Source organism: Aedes albopictus, chromosome 3 (genome assembly GCF_035046485.1).
Source record: "Aedes albopictus strain Foshan chromosome 3, AalbF5, whole genome shotgun sequence".
NCBI lineage: Eukaryota > Metazoa > Arthropoda > Insecta > Diptera > Culicidae > Aedes > Aedes albopictus.
This window is the reverse complement of record NC_085138.1, coordinates 225,193,817-225,210,401: the sequence shown is the minus strand read 5'-3', so window position 1 is coordinate 225,210,401 and position 16,585 is coordinate 225,193,817.

The following is a 16,585-nucleotide window of genomic DNA, read 5'->3' as shown; positions in this document are numbered from 1 at the left end:
TCCTATGCCTCAGATAGAGGAAATACTCGATAATCTTGGGAAATCTATATATTTCACGACAATCGACTTAAAATCTGGTTTCCATCAGATTGAAATGGATCCAGAACATAGAGAAAAAACTGCTTTTTCGACGGCACAAGGACATTTCGAATTTACTCGAATGCCCTTTGGGCTAAAAAACGCCCCAGCCACGTTTCAACGTGCAATGAATAATATCCTCGCAGGATACATAGGAACTATATGCTATGTATACCTCGACGACATCATCATTGTAGGCTACAATCTAGAGGACCACCTTAGGAATATTTCACTGGTTTTAAGAAGGCTGTCCGATTATAACCTGAAAATCCAACTCGATAAGTGCGAATTTTTGAAGCACGAAACAGAGTTCCTAGGACACGTTATTACCCCTGAAGGAGTAAAACCAAACCCTAGCAAAATAGAAAAAATCCTAGAATGGCAAATACCAAAAACCCAAAAAGAAATAAAGCAATTTTTAGGATTAACCGGTTACTACCGTAGATTCATTAGAGATTATTCAAAAATAACTAAACCTTTAACTAAATATCTGAAAAAAGGTGAAAATGTTAACCATAACGACCGAGAATATCAGGAAGCATTTCAAAAATTAAAACACATAATATCTTCAGATCAGATCATATCCTATCCTGACTTCAAACTTCCTTTCATTTTGACCACCGATGCAAGCAATTATGCGCTCGGTGCAGTCCTTTCACAGATGTTTAATAAAGTTGAAAAACCTATAGCATTTGCTAGCCGTACCCTCAATAAAGCAGAGTTAAATTACTCAACTACCGAAAAGGAGGCTTTAGCAATAATATGGGCTGTCGATAAATTTAAACATTATTTGCATGGTAATAAGTTCACTCTGATCACAGACCACAAACCTTTGACGTTCATAAAAAACTCCAACAAAAATGGTAAACTGATACGATGGCGTTTAGATTTGGAAAACTACGATTACAACGTCATTTATAAAACTGGAAAAACTAATGTCGTTGCTGACGCGCTCAGCAGAAAAACCGAAATCAATGCTAACGAATTGGATAACGATGAAGACTCAGACGAAGACTCAATGGCCAATAACTCTCCTTCATCCGACTCACAGTCTACAAATTCAGAAAACACGTCCGATAACGGAGATACGATCGAGAATTCCGACACACATGACGACCAATCTGAGGACCTAGAAACGGTACATTCTGCTAACACATCTGACGACTATTTTATTAAATCAACTGAAAGACCGATTAACTATTACAGAAACCAAATCATTCTAAGGCTTTCTAGACTGGACATGGAGTCATCGGAATCTCCATTTCCTAATTTTAAACGAGTGATTATAAACAAGAAATACTATGACGAAAACATTATAACGACAATTCTTAAGAAATACCACAACGGTAAACAAACGGCAATCCTTGCACCAGAACCTTTAATAAATCTCATTCAAAATTCTTACAAAAATCACTTTAGTAATTCCGGGTATTTTGTAATTACTCATTTTCAAGTAGAGGACATCCGTTTAGATGATAAACAAGACGAAATCATCAGGAAGGAGCATGAAAGAGCTCATCGTGGCATATCTGAAGTTGAAAACCAGTTGAGAAGATCGTTTTTCTTCCCAAAAATGGTACCGAAGATTCGAAATTTAATCAACTCTTGCAACATATGTTCAGAACACAAATACGACAGGAAACCATACAACATAAAAATTTCTCCCAGACCACTAAGTACAGCCCCATTCGAGAGAGTACACATGGACATCTTTGGAATAGACAAACATTACTACTTATCACTCATATGTGCATTCTCAAAACATCTTCAACTAATTGAAATACTCTCAAGAAACGTCGTTGACATTCAAAAAGCATTAACAAAATATTTTGGAAACTATAGAACCCCAAAAACCATAATCTGTGACCACGAAGCGTCATTTACAAGTATTCAATTACAAACGTTCCTATCAAACTTAGGTACAAAAATAGAGTTCGCTTCATCCTCGGAGTCCAATGGACAAATCGAAAAAACTCACAGTACAGTAATAGAGCTATTTAACACCAACAAATACAAATTTCCAGAACTTTCATCTCCCGAAATCATAGGAGTAATAACTAATCTGTACAACGAAACAATCCACTCTTCAACCTCATTTACGCCAAACGAGATCATTTTTAATCAGCAAAATCTCGTAAACCCTGAAGAAATTTCAACCACCACATCCAAAATTTTCTCTAAAGTTCGGAAAAAGTTGTCAAAGGCAAGGAAAAGGATGAAGAAGTACAATAACAGTAAAGAAGACCCCCCAAAAATTGAACAAGGAGAAAATGTCTATGTAAGGAAAGCCACAAGGAAAAAATTAGACCCCCGCTTTACTACTGCTCAATGTATCGAAGACACAGACAAAACATTCAAAATACGAAGGAATGTAAAACGGCACAAAAACAAGATTAAACGCTTAAGAAAGTAATACATTCATGTACACTAATTCATTTCTCTCTCGTTACAGGTTACAATAATTAACTCTCGGATTCACGGCACAGAACAAAATTAACAAACGAATTAGTTTTCAGCAAAAAAAAAATCACAACAAAAAGTTATCACAATATTCTTTTTCTTTTTAGGCCACAGTTGCGATTGAAGTGACATCAATACGTGAGAAAACGCTACCGACAGACAGAACGACGAGACGACACCCATCTTTTCTTCTCATTTCAGCACTTAGTTACGCACCTAACAGCATAAGTCTACCTATATAGCTAATAATTAAACTAACTAAACCGAACATCTTTCTCTGACAATTACAATAATGGTATGATTTCACATATTTATCCTTGTTGCCATTATTAACGTGAGGGCCCAGAAATTAGAAATAGCCAACATAAATGAACAACCTCTTTTAACATTGATCACTGGTAAATGTAAAATTCAAACAGGTAACATTAAAGTCATACACCCTATTAATTTAACAAACATAGAAATCACTGTAAATCTGTTAACCAACGTAGTTCACCAAAAGACGAACAATCATTTGATAGAAATAGCTAAATATAAAATGAAGGAGTTATATTCTAACCTTGTTGAAATTAAGCCTAGGAACCACAGGGAACGCAGGAGTCTAGAATCTATCGGAACGGCATGGAAATGGGTGGCCGGTAATCCGGACGCAGAAGACCTGAGGATTATCAACAAAACAATGAACGAGTTGATCACCAGCAACAACGAACAATACCAGGTAAACGAGCAGCTCAATAACCGATTAAATACAATTACTAGGACTATCAACGGGATCATCGAGAGCAAAGTCAAAAACAGAATCATACTTGATGAGATGGAAACCATTATTATCATAATGAAGATAGACGTAATCAACAAGTTACTAGAAGACATCGCAGAAGCCGTTATTCTATCAAAATTGACAGTAACAAGCAACAAAATACTGTCACTAAACGAAATATTCATCATCAGGAAAATACTAGAGGAACAAGGAATACAAACGGACCTCCCGGACGAAGCACTAAACCTTGTACAACCTAGCGTAGCAGTCAACGATCACACTCTTTTGTACATCATAAATGTTCCCCAGATGAGCAAAGAAGAAGGATCCATCGTTCGAATAGTTCCAACACCGAAAAATGGACAGATAATCAAACAATTTCCGGATTATCTCATAAAAATTGGAGAAACGCTATACACTACGAACCAACCCACCAGGTATATTCAACGCAGCACCTATATTCGTGAGTATTCAGATAACTGCATACAACCTTTAATAGAAGGAAAGACGAGCAAATGCTCAACAAAAGAATCGTCGAAGACCAAAATTTCTCTTCTAACCGATGGCATGCTACTTATCAATAATGCTCTGAATGACTTACTACAATCCGATTGCGGACCAGATGATCGCAACTTAACTGGGAATTTCTTAATATCATTCTCAAACTGCAGCATTTATTATAGAAACGAATCCTTTATATCGAGTACGAAGGAAATAACAACAAATATCCTACATGGAGCAATGCATAACCTTGCAATGGATCTACAACCAGAAGATGATGTGCTAAAACTAATAAACAACTTAACAGTATCCAACAGGAGAAAAATCGACCACGTCTACCTGATGCAGTACAACAACAAACTGTGGGATTGGAGCCTGTTAGGAGGAATCTCCATCTCAACGGCGCTAACCATAACGATATCTGTTTTTGCTTTTATCATTTATAGAAAATCAATATACACAATACTATCAAAACTTACGAGGAAAAGGAAACCAAAGACCCCATCACCTGGAGACCAACCAAATCAGGACGCGTGAGGTCACGCTTTTTTTTTACCCCCGGAGGAGTTACATACTGGATAACAGCAAGCTCAGCATTCCTAAACCAATGGCCCAATTTATTCGATCGCGCCACTGCAGACATCAGCAATCCGACCGGTGGACTTCACCCAGCTTAGTCAGCAGTTAGGAGTATTGAGTACAGTTGGTAGGCAACTCGGTATCATAATTCATTCAGTTTCTAGATCGCGACGCGTTCGGTTCTTATCGATATCGGTTTAGTTAGTTAGTACTATAATGTTCAAATGTAATTAAGTTTTAGTTCAAATAAATATTTTTTTTCTAAGACCAGTTGGTCTAACATATTTTTATATATCTCATAGAAAACATATACAGTACTTACCACTTGCATGTGGTTAATTTAAGTTATACTAGAGTTATATAATTGGCAAAAAAACATTTCTATAACAAGTAAATGTGACATATTCATACGTGAATTCACTTAAGCGTAAATACCGACAGAAAAAAAAACAAAACAAATTGTGTTAATAATTACATGTACAGCTCTCGAACCTGGTATAGTTCCCAAATGATGGAGTCAAGTTATGTAAAGTTCGGATAAGAAATTATGAAATTGGTCTTTCTGAGTAATGATAGTCTTGTTTTTCTTGCCGTTCAAGATTTGTGGCGAAACTGCTAATTGTACTTCTTAACTTGCCAAGCGCCAACGCACCGCATTCAGACAAATAAATATTGTTCCCAAAACAACCCTTATAATGCCTATTTTTTGATACTTTTCTCAAAACTACACGATGAAACAATATGGCAGACTCGATAAAAATCTCACAGTGCCGTTCAAAAAATTCAATAACCCATTCAATTTGAACGAATTTATGATTGCGCTCATGGCTTGTTTCTGATTTGTTTCAAACTATGATGTGTATTTTTTTTTGTTGCATCATTAAAATTCGAGGGATATATTAATGCCAACTTGTGTATTATTTCTAAGTTTGTCTTCATTGTTTAAGCCGGTACTGTAATGGGATTTTTTTCCCTAAGACACATAAATATCTCTGCAGATGTTACGGTTTAAAGCTAGAATAACTTAGAAATTACAAATATTAAACATACTCATTAGCATTAGCGGAGCCAGCTTTTTCTTTTTTCTTACTCACTCTCCTAAACAAGCAGGAGAATGGTCGAGATGAAAGAGGAGGCAGGCTGCCCCCTCTTCCATCTGTTTCTTTCTCGTGTATGTTTGGGAGAGTGAGTAAGAAACAAGAAAATGCTGGCTCCGCTAATGCTCATTAGTTCATGTTTAGCAAACATAAAAATTACGCCAAAATAACTATTATATAACTCTTATTTACTTTGCTGAACTTGAACTGTCAAAACAATTGTTGTGAATATTGGAGCTGTTTATTTTGTTGATACTGCACTGGACAGATCACGACCGCGTCAGATTATTCTATAGTTTCGACGAGATTTTTAAGTACGACCGTCGATTATTCAATCGGTACCCGGTATTTAAGGTTTGATATAACCCATGGATGATTTAGAAGCCGTAAATATAGTGAGAGAAAGACGGCATCCCGGCGGAAAACACATTCAACGGGGATAGATTTGGTTCTCAACCATTTGACTCCAGCAGTTGTTCAGAGCCCCGAACATTTTTGTTATGGAAGAAGGGGTCACGCCGGAGTTCAAAATTCCTGTGCTCTGCAACGGTTTATAATGCGAGATGGATAAAAAAAAAAAAAAAAAAAAAAATTTCATATATCTTTATTTGGATGAAACCTTGCATACAAGTCTTTGGGGGAGAAAAACGCCGTTTTGCATACTTGGTTCGCCATTTTGAATCTAGCCTTACTTATGAGAAGGGCCTATGAAAAATGCACATGATATCTTCAAAAAATTGTATCTCGAAAACGGTTTGTCCGATCGGTTTGGTGTCTTCGGCGAAGTTTTAGACAATTGTTGGTGCTATATGGAGAAAATATGCACGGTAAAAAAATATGTTTGGTTTTTGTGATTTGAACTAAAATATAGTTTTTCCCTCAAAAGTGACATGTCAATATTTTTTTTTATTATCCTTATGTTATAGCTGACTGAAAATGCTACCTAGTGCACAGTGGGTTGTTCTGGAGAAAAATAGGTTACAATGAAAAAAAAAAAATGTTTTAAAAAATTACGGTTTTCAAAAAAAGCTATTAAGTGAAGTCAAAAAAGTTTGTCGCCCTAATTTTATGAAAGTACATCAAATTTGCAAGAAAAAAGTACTTCGGTAACATTTTTCTAAGATGCACCGTTTAGAAGATATTACTAATTTAATATTGATTTTTTTGATAACTTAATAAGTTTTAGCCCTTTTCGGATGTACTCCGTGTTTCTCCAGTTTCAAAAGTATTTTTTTCGGAAAGATTGGAAAATTTTGAGTTAAAATGACACTGACAGCTTAAAGATTTGAGTGAAATTCTCACTCAAGCGGCAGAACAAAGATCAATAAACAAAAAAGTGGATCAAATCAACGTAGTCTGACACGATGACATTAGTATAATTCCAGCTTTTCGCAAGATTTCAGCCAATTTTGATTAAAATTGGTATAATATTAGTATAATATTAGTCACCTTCCATCAAACTAGACGGCTGCCGACTGATACCTCAATCAACAACCGCCGCACTCTTTATTCATTCCAGGTATATACAATTTACAATCTTCTTCAATAACAATATACCTACGCCAGCAAATCTACCTCGCTCCAACTCTCCAAATTCGTACCTGACGATACCTATCTTCCAGCAGTCTTTACCCAGCATTCTATGATTTATACCCGTGAGCTGTATAATAATGTCTGACTCGGTTCTGAATTCATCCAGTATCTACTAGGGAAAACCAAACAGTAAATGCAGAAAGGTTGCTAGAAGCATAGTGATTTCATAGTAATTTCAGCTAATAATCCAGTGTTTTTGAACTAGATCCAGTGTTGTTTGATAACATAATAATTGTAAAGGAAAGTGTAACACGTTTTGGTGCAAATGTATGTTTTAAATACACATTTTAATTATATGTGTTGTGATATTTTCGTTCAAAACTAACAATTGGAAAATATTTTCTATGTTACAGATTACAAAATGAGTAAAATCAGATGTATTCGTCCATTCAAAGACATTCAGTGTTCGAAAGAGCTGCGATATCTCACGGATGGTATCATCCAAAAACTAAAGTCAATTGGATTTTCCAAGGTATCCACACTGAACACCAAGGATTTTCGTATTTGTTCGTCTTGCCGTCTACATATTGATTCAAGAGCTCACCTCACCCAAAACGAAGAACAAAGCGTAGCCGGTGGCTCAAGGATGCCAACTGTTCAGACCATACCTGTTGTACCTGATTCGCAAAGCTATGAAAGTTTGGTCACGATACCATCAGCGTCAACGCTAAGCACAATTCAATCAAATGAAGACTTCACGATGCCTGTAGACGTCGAAATATTCAACCGAGGAATAGCAGCTATTCGTGTTTCGCCTATAGATTTAGGTAAGGTTAAAAATGTTCACTATCCTGAAAAAAAGTGCGCTGAAATCGTCGAAGGTGTACGAAGAAATCTTTTTAAATTAGACGCTACAACAGAAAAAGCAAACGAGTTTAATGAAGTCATAGAAAATATGAAAATTAAATTTTTAAATTCAGCCACAAGGCAAGAAAAACTATCAATTTTATCATTGTTACCAAAATCATGGTCAGTACAAAAAATTGTAGACGAATTTAAAACTAGTAGAAATATGGCATCAGATGCAAGAAAGGAAAAAAATAATGTGTTAGATTCATCTCAAGGTTCAAGCTCTGGAAAAGCTTTGAGTAATGAAACAAAAGAACTGGTTTTGATTTTTTTTTGGAGGACGATGATATAAGCCGTGCAATGCCAGGCCAAAGAGATTTTGTTAGCGTAAAGACAGGAAATAAGAGATTAGCTGTTCAGAAAAGATTGTTAATGATGACATTAAGAGAAGCTTTTAATCGCTTTAATGAAGTGTACGTCAATGTAAAAATAGGGTTTTCATCATTTGCAAGCCTCCGGCCAAGGCAATGTAAACTATTGACTATCACAGGAACACATAATGTTTGCATGAAAATGTCAATTTAATTCTACATAGCTTAAAAAAATACAATGTCTTGAATGATCTAAAAACATTAACGAATAGATTACTTTGCGAAAATAAGACAACTGATTGCCATCTACGAAGATGTAAAAACTGCCCAGATACCTCAGTTTTAGAAGACAGTTTATTGAAACAACTGGAAGAAAACTTTGTTGAAAAGCTTTCATTCGAACAATGGGTTACCACTGACAGATGTGATTTAGAAACTATTGTAAAGCAAACCGATGACTTTGTTACATTTTTCAGCTCAAAATTAGAAAGTTTGATTCCGCATGATTTTGTAAAAACCGAACAATCCAATTTTTTGAAAACTACAAAACAAAACTTGCAAGATGGTGAATTTTTGGCTATTTGTGACTTTTCTGAAAATTACAGCTTCGTTTTGCAGGATGAAGTTCAATCACACCATTGGAACGTGCAACAGGCCACAATCCATCCTTTCGTAATATATTATACTGAAAATAGGCAAATTAAACATTTTAGCTTCATTATAATTTCAGAAGAACTAAGACATGATTCAGTCGCTGTTAATTTGTTTATTGATAAAATGATGAACTTTTTACAAATTGATCAAAATAAAAACATGAAAAAAAATTATTTTATGTCAGATGGTGCTGCTTCACAGTATAAAAACCGAAAAAACTTTTCTAGCCTTTGTAAGTTTAAGTCAAAGTATGGTATTGACGCTGAATGGCATTTCTTCGCAACATCGCACGGAAAAGGTCCATGCGATGCTATTGGAGGTACGATAAAACGCATGGCTACCAGAGCAAGTTTAGCCAAAGAACGCGAACACCCGATAAAGACTGCAAGAGAGTTGTTTAATTGGGCAAACAAACGAAAAGTAGAAGAACTTACAAAGTTGTCATTTTGTTATTCTACTACAGAAGAATACGAAAATATGTCTTTGCAGCTAAATAATCAATATAATAATGCAAAAACAATTCAAGGAACTCAAAAATTCCACTCATTTCTTCCTCTATCAGAAAACACAATAAAGGCAAAGCTTTATTCAAACTGCCCTGACAATGATACCAAAATATTCGATATTGTTAAGAAAGTTGTGTAAACAATAATTTGATAAAAATACAGGAATAAAAATAAACTGATGTACAAAGTATAATGTTATTTTTTATTGCGCACAAATACCACCCCTGAAAAATAAGCCTTATTCGCTCTTTTAAATCTTTCTAATTGAGGAGCTTGCGATATGCAAGAGTTGAATGCACATTTTCAACACAATACACCAAAAACCACTGGAAGAAATCATTGTTCCTGATAGTGGGATTTTGTAACTTGTTTTTCAAAATACTTTTAAGGCAGAGAATTTCACTCAAATCTTTAAGCTGTCAGTGTCATTTTAACTCAAAATTTTCCAATCTTTCCGAAAAAAATACTTTTGAAACTGGAGAAACACGGAGTACATTCGAAAAGGGCTAAAACTTATTAAGTTATCAAAAAAATCAATATTAAATTAGTAATATCTTCTAAACGGTGCATCTTAGAAAAATGTTACCGAAGTACTTTTTTCTTGCAAATTTGATGTACTTTCATAAAATTAGGGCGACAAACTTTTTTGACTTTACTTAATAGCTTTTTTTGAAAACCGTAATTTTTTAAAACATTTTTTTTTCATTGTAACCTATTTTTCTCCAGAACAACCCACTGTGCACTAGGTAGCATTTTCAGTCAGCTATAACATAAGGATAATAAAAAAAATATTGACATGTCACTTTTGAGGGAAAAACTATATTTTAGTTCAAATCACAAAAACCAAACATATTTTTTTACCGTGCATATTTTCTCCATATAGCACCAACAATTGTCTAAAACTTCGCCGAAGACACCAAACCGATCGGACAAACCGTTTTCGAGATACAATTTTTTGAAGATATCATGTGCATTTTTCATAGGCCCTTCTCATAAGTAAGGCTAGATTAAAAATGGCGAGCCAAGTATGCAAAACGGCGTTTTTGTTCCCCAAAAACTTGTATGCAAGGTTCCATGCAAATCAAAAAATACAAAAAATAAAAACTGGAAAAATTTCCCACTTGTTCGTGGAATCGCTCAGTAGCATGTGAGAGATTATTCAGCAAACTACATGTTACACGTCTTCTTTCGGTTTAAGCAATAACATGTTGTAATTAGATAAAGTAATCGTGAAATATGTGAGGTTATGTAGGACGAGAATGTTAGTTGCTGTCTTGATCTATTTGTTTAAAGCTCTAAAGTGGTTGTCTTTTTGTGTAATCAACGTATGTTGTACATGGTAAAGCCTATGTGCGATAAATCGCATATTTTTGCTATTTGTTACTTCTCAACCTTATAAGAGCTTGAAAATAACTAAAGATGTATTCGGATGTGCTTATAATACTTTTATAATACATCTCTTGAATATTTGATTTTCCAAGATGTTTTCTGTGTTACTTGGGCTCTCCTATTTCCTCGCGTCTCCTAAACGGAGACCTCGCCAACCCACTTCTTGTGAAGGAGTTAGCTTCGTCACTAATCCCACGAGCTGCACGGGAAAGGTGATCCACCACGCCAGAGTCCTGCATTAACGCGGTAAGAGACGAAATACTGTGGATGGTTGTCAGATATGCACCAGTCGAAGTGCTGTCGTGTTTCCTGGAGACACCTCCATTATCACCTGGCGTTGCAGTGCCGGAATTAGGGTGCGGGAGGCCCGGAGCAGATTACTTGATGGGGCCTCTAACCAGTAATGTTTCATATTGTTGAGAAAAAAAATACTAGTTTTCATGGAGTCATTGATTTTATTATTTTATCTATAAAAGATACGATAATCATTAAACGAAAATTACACAAAACTTTGTTTTCGGCATTTTGCTTCAGAAAAATCAACAATGAATCCTTCAAAATCAATCGATTTTAGAACGTCGCTTTCGATGTTAAGAAAACAGAGAAAATTCAGCCTTTCATCCGTCATTGAAGTTCTCAATTTGCTTTTGATCAGTGATAACTTACTGAATGATCTTTCTCCGGAGCAGTTTGTAACCATCAAGTTAAGATATATTCGCAGGACGATATATACGTTCGTATCAGCGAGATCTGTGTCATGCAATAGAACTGCCTGTTGGGACGACGTTAGACATTTCCTTACCTTTGCAAACGCTGCAAATTGCACAATTTCATCCGCAAGTAAGTTCGTTACATTACTGGGATACTGGGAAACTAGATTCATAGCCTCTACTCTTAAATCCGCTTCCGACAAACTGCACAGGTCAACAGTAGCTTTGAATCTGGTATATACCATTTGATACGCCGCACATCTTTTGCAAAGCTTTGGAAAGTTGATCAATGATGACATCGAACGTAAGACGCTTGAAGTTTTCTTTACTGGATGTTTCAGGCTGGTTATTGCGAGGCCTTCCTTTGGTGGGTCTGTATTCGATAATATTGCAGAGCGCCATGGCGTCCCGCTCCAGCTCGTCAAAACGGCTTAGTTCTGCCTGAAAAAACACATCCAGCGAATCGTACAAATCAACCACCTCCTTTAAATCGATATCAACACCCTGCATAGCCTTGCTTGTCCCATTAAAACGTAGTAGTATTCGACTAGAGATTTGAATTAGCAAGGAAGTTTCAAGACGGTCCATTCTTTCTCCTAGCGATCTTGCCTCATATGTTGTTGCAGGCAACTGGTCATGCGTATCCTCGATGAGCTACAAAGCTTTCCGCACACCACTGTCTCCAGCCAATAAGGCTTCAGCAGCATCGGCACGAGCCGATCAGCGAGTATCGGAAAGCGACTTGAGGGTTAGTTTCCTTTCGTTGCTTCTCAAATAACCGTTCAAAACGTTCCAGCGCCAGGTAGATGCAGAAAAGAAGGTGTAGAATTTCTGAACAAAGCTAAAGTAACCAACAGCTTCTACACAGCAGGAAACTGCTGCATGGCCTACGAGGTTCAAAGAATGCGCGACACAGGGAACGAAAACAGTATGTGGGTTTTTCTCGAGAAGACGAGTTTGCATTCCCGAATACGGACCAGCCATGTTGGAAGCATTATCGTACGACTGTCCTCGACAGTCATTGAAGTTAATACCGAGTTGTTCAAGAAATTCTAGCAAAGTGGTAGATAAATCACCAGCTTTGTGGGAGTTTGGCTGCAGAAAAGCCAAAAATCTTTCTACTGGTCGCCCAGACACAACATATCGTAAAATTACTGTTAACTGATCTGTATGAGTTAGGTCTGGCGTGGAGTCAACAGATACTGAAAAGTATTTCGCGGTCTTCAATTCCAGTACGATGTGATTTTGCACTCTCTTAGCCATCAACATCAACATTTCCTCATACACAGTAGATGACAAATAAGATTCCCTTCCGCTCCCTGCATTCCCAAAGTTCTGCAGATGTCCCATCAAAAGTGGGTCAAATTGAGCAATAAGTTCAATTATCCCCCAAAAAGTTACCGTTGTGCTTTGAGCCAATGATTTCGTCACTTCCTCTAAATGCCAAACCTCTCTTCGCCAAAAAGATGATAACTGCAAAGGTACGACGTAGAATCTCTCTCCAATACTTCCGTTTTTCTTTCGCTTGCTCCTCAAGTTCCTTGTCGACGTGGCACGAATCTGTACACCGTAAATTGTACTTCAGCACCGCTTCTCGATGGTTCTGACCTTGCTCGTGACTTTTCATTTTCTCTTCCGACTTCCACCAGTTATTGAAGCCATCCTGTTTGCAAAACGCGTCCCGGCCCGATGACATCAGAGTACAATAGATAAACCGTTAATTAGTACTTAAATATATTTAGTAACAATATATGCTTACATATTGACATGCTGTAGATAAGCCATTTTCTCAGGACTTGTTCACCATTATCGCGTCTGGAATAGAATACGAATTTCTGAAGAAACGGTTGACATCCGCAGTGGAATCGTCCGTCGTTGGGTAACTGCGACGTGATTCCGGGTATGAATCAAACTCGTTTTTGTTTTGGTTGAGCGTAGTAGATTTGGTCAACAACGACACAAGTTTATCTGTGATTGGGAACCAAGTTGCAGGATCACTTGACACAGTTTCAACCAACGATGTAGATGGTCCTACTTCCATTGCATCGGCAAATTCGTCATGTTTTTCTGGTGACTTTTCTGTCGTGCGTGAGATTTGATCGTGTTTCTTCGGCGAGGAAGGGCTCTCGTGGTCGTCTTCACGATTTGATTCCACGCAGAAGAACGCAGTAAGACGAGGAGTTTTCGCAAGCAATGCAGCATCTTTTCTACTTTCTGTTTGGCGACCTTCCTTTTCTGGGCACCGGAGGGTTGAATAGTTCGAGGCATCCTTAAAAGACAGTAGTAGATTATAAAAGATCTCAACTATGAGCCAATTGGCTTACGTTTTTCAGTTTATAAATGGTGAAATGTCGACGCCGTAGATATTTCTTTCGAATCAACTTCAAACACAAATTTGAACGTGTCAAATTATCCGTCTGCAAGTCTGAGTTATTTTACATTGTTTATATTTTTTTTTTTTTCTTTTTTTTTTTTATTGTGTTTGTTTTCATCGGACAACAGGGTCTAAATGAAATAGATTAATACTAGGTCTTAGGTGCTAATTAAAAATATGGGTTCTGCTCAAGCGTTGTCGGAAGGAGTCAATTGAAAAATTAAAATCAAAAACATTATAGGCTAGACGGAAATCACTACAAATCGAGTTTATCGGATCATTCGCTGCATAATCAGTATTCCTCGATGCTACCTGTATAGGTTGTCTTGTCCTTAATACACGCTCCGGAGCATACAGTTGAACGCGCTCAAGCAAAGCAGGACAATCAATCTCGTTCCGAATTATCTTCGCACCATACACAGCTCTAGTAATTCTGCGCCGGACATACAGCGGTTCGAGTCCCATTAAGGTACAACGTTGAACATAGGGTGGCAAGTTCAACGGATCACGCCAAGGCAGATTCCTCAGGGCGTATCGGACAAACCTTCGTTGTACTGCTTCTAACCTTGCAACCCAGACCGCCTCGTACGGTGACCAAACTATCGACGCAAATTCCAGGACTGATCTGACGAGAGAGCAATAAAGAGAACGGAGACACATGGGATCGTCGAATTCTTTTGACATTCTTAGGATGAAACCCAGTTGACGGTTGGCTTTGTCGATAACAGAAGAGTAGTGTAGCTTGAACGTCAATCGGGAATCAAGCAAAACACCTAGGTCTACAACTTTCTCAACGCGTTTGAGTTCCTGTCCATTTATGTTGTAGTCGTACACTATTGGAGATTTGCGGCGACAATACGAGATGACGCAGCACTTGGACACACTTACCGCTAAGAAATTTATGCGACACCAACAAGCAAAATGATCCAGAAGCTCTTGAAGTTCCTTGCAGTCTCTTAAGCTTCGTACAACCAGGAAAATTTTCAGATCATCGGCATAGATTAGCAAACCACCGTTGGCGAGCAGAATAGTCACATCATTGAAATATAACGAAAATAACAGAGGCCCAAGGTTGCTGCCCTGTGGTACACCAGAAGTAGGGGTAAAAGCTAACGATGCGGTTGATCCAATCTTAACACACAACCTTCTGTTTTTAAGGTACGAATGTAGCCAATTACACATACGCGCAGACACACCAAGACGAAGCAGTTTAGCCAAGAGAATGTCATGGTTTACAGTATCGAAAGCAGCCTTAATGTCAGTATAAACTGCGTCTGTTTGCGCCCCATCATCCATCGTACTGATGCAGGTAGAAGTGAAGTCAACTAAATTACTTTCTACTGAACGCCTTGGGTAGAATCCATGTTGAGATTCACTAATGTAACTGCTACACGAACTGAACATCACTTTATTGACAATAGTTTCCAAGCACTTCGCACCTGCTGAAAGGGAGGTTATCCCACGGTAATTGAGAACGTCAGTCTTGTCACCCTTCTTGAAAACAGGACGCATATAGGACATTTTCCAAGCACTAGGAAATTGCTGAGACTGAAGCGATTTGTTAAAAATAGCTACCAGTGGAGCCACCAGAGAAGTACCACACTTTTTGAAAATACAAGACGGAATGCCATCAGGTCCAGGGCAATATGACACTTTAAGCTTCCTCAGCGCGAGCTCAACCATTGATTCGCTTACATGGAATACATCAAAGTCTAATACGTCACATGGCACGATGCGATTGGCTACATCGGTTTCGGCAGCTGTTGGAATGCGGATATCGAATGCACTTGAAAACTGTCGAGCAAAAAGCTCACATTTCTCCTCGGGGCTACTTGCCAAAATATCTCCGTGGTGCATTGTTGTTGGCAGACCACTCTCCTTGCGTTTCGTATTTACAAAATTCCAAAAACTTTTCGGATTCCGGCGAAGGTCATTCTGCTTCCTTGCGACGTAGTTTTTATACAAACGCCGATTGCATCCGCGGTAAATACGGCTAGCCTCATCCAACTGTCGTTTGGTAAACGGACACTTTCGCGAATTGTAGCGTTGAAGTAGCTTATACCGTCGACGTCGGAGATCACGAAGATGGCGATTAGACCAGATTGGTTTCCTTGGAGGTCTTACTAATGGGACTGTTTGAGCAATGAAGGTATGGAGAATGTCGTTAAAAGCTGTGACAGCACTGTTGACATCCACACAATGATAAACTTCGGACCAATCGACTTGCGACAGAAGATCATTCAAAGTATCAAATTCACCACGGCGATAATCACGTTCCGAAAGATCAATGTCGTCAAAGAAACTTATGGGGGACGTCAACTGCATAGAGATATCAAGAGCTGGATGATGGCGATCGGGAGGGACAACCTGTTCTACCGCTAACGAAGCAAATCCGTTGGTCATACTGGAATCATTACTGAACACTAGGTCTAGTATTCGATTATTGCAATTGCGAATCAAATTTCGTTGTCGCAGACCGTGAAACGCCATATTGTCAAGAAGAATTTGACTAGATATGGATATTTTGGAGTTTAGTGGATCGACAAAAGCATGGTCAATGCTCGATTGCCAAGTCAGATTACGTTGATTGAAATCTCCAAACAGGAGCACTGCACTTGAATCACTTTTCAAACGGAAAACATTGGACACCGCCTCAAGGTGGAGCTGCATAACATTTTTATCGTTGCTTCCATCAGGTGGAATGTAGAGAGCACCGATAAATAC